Below are 1,380 nucleotides of genomic sequence, written 5' to 3'. Positions count from 1 at the left end.
TACATGTGACCATTTGCTGCCACGATATGATGCTGAAGGCCCTCACCTGACACAACCATGAGGCGAATGCACTTCTATTCTTCTTAAATTACACAGCCTGTGGTGGTACTGCATTACAGCAACAGGTCCTGAACTAAGGTAACCTGATCCACCTGCACTGTGTGGTTGAAGCATGAGGGAGGCCTAAGCATCCAAGGAATATCATTGCATCATTCCTGGAAGATGATGGCTTCTCTTGTAGACCAGACAAGCAAATACTCATTGTCCAGTCTTCAAGGAATAGGAAGTCAAAGACCCTGGCCCAAGTTAATGGGTTGCAGTGGCCTTTGACTCTTAATTTTGCACTGATTCGAGTTTCTTCTGAAATAACCCACAGCGGGCCACTTCATTTCTGCCTCCTGATACAGAAAAACTTTCTGACAGTCCTGCCGAGAGTACTTTTCTTAATAACTTTAGTGGTGGCAGAAAACAGCCTGGTTATTTGAAATGTCTGTGTTTTAAAGACAGTGTTCCTACTTCAATTCTTGACCTGACTGTCATACGATTCCAATAGTCCAGAGAAGAAGAAGAACAGCGTGTACATCTTTGTGGTTCTTTGATCTAGATGCCTCTGATGTGTGGTGGAGCCCGGACAATAGGAGTATCCCTTAAGCTGATGGCATTAAGTATGCAACAGTACCCCAGTAGATATCTAAAGCAAAGAAGAAGCCAGTATCTGTAGCTCTAGTTCTCAGAGATTATTCACTGGAGTCCAGGAGGGTTTCCGTCCTTCTGAATGGAAAAATAGGAATATTCCTGTTTTCCTTCACTATAAAAAAGACCAGAGACTGAGCACTTTATAAAGAAAAGTTATTAAGCTCACTATTTTAGAGGTTCAAAGGCAAGGTGCTGGGACAGAATCCCAGGCCTTGATAGCACTAGGGGGAGTAGCTGATTGCTTGTACCTGACTGGGTTTCATGTATTGATACTACTCTGTTCTAATTAGAGAAATGGATGAGAAGAATAATTTGTTTCTTTTTGTTGCTGATATAGGGGCTTGAACTCTGGGTCTGGGCACAGTCCCAAGTTTTTGTGCTCCAGGCTGGTGCTCTACCACTTGAGGCACAGCTCCACTTTTAGCTCTTTGGTGATTCATTGGAAATAAGAATCTTGTAAACTTTCCTGCCTGGGCTGGCTTTGAACTGTGATCCTCAGATGTCAGCCTCCTGAAAAGCTAAGATTACAGGCATGAGCCACTGGTGTCCAGCCTAGAATTCATTTTACCCAAAGTCATGATGAACTAACATCGTTTGGTACATAGTAGATACTTGATCCAAAAAATTTATATTTATGACCGGAATTGAATGAGGAGCTTTTCAGGAATGTGCTGTCATTTAAGT

Source organism: Dipodomys merriami, unplaced genomic scaffold (genome assembly GCF_024711535.1).
Source record: "Dipodomys merriami isolate MVZ:Mamm:240054 unplaced genomic scaffold, mDipMer1.0.p SCAF_29, whole genome shotgun sequence".
In the NCBI taxonomy this organism is placed as follows: domain Eukaryota; kingdom Metazoa; phylum Chordata; class Mammalia; order Rodentia; family Heteromyidae; genus Dipodomys; species Dipodomys merriami.
Note: the sequence above shows the minus strand (reverse complement) of the source record.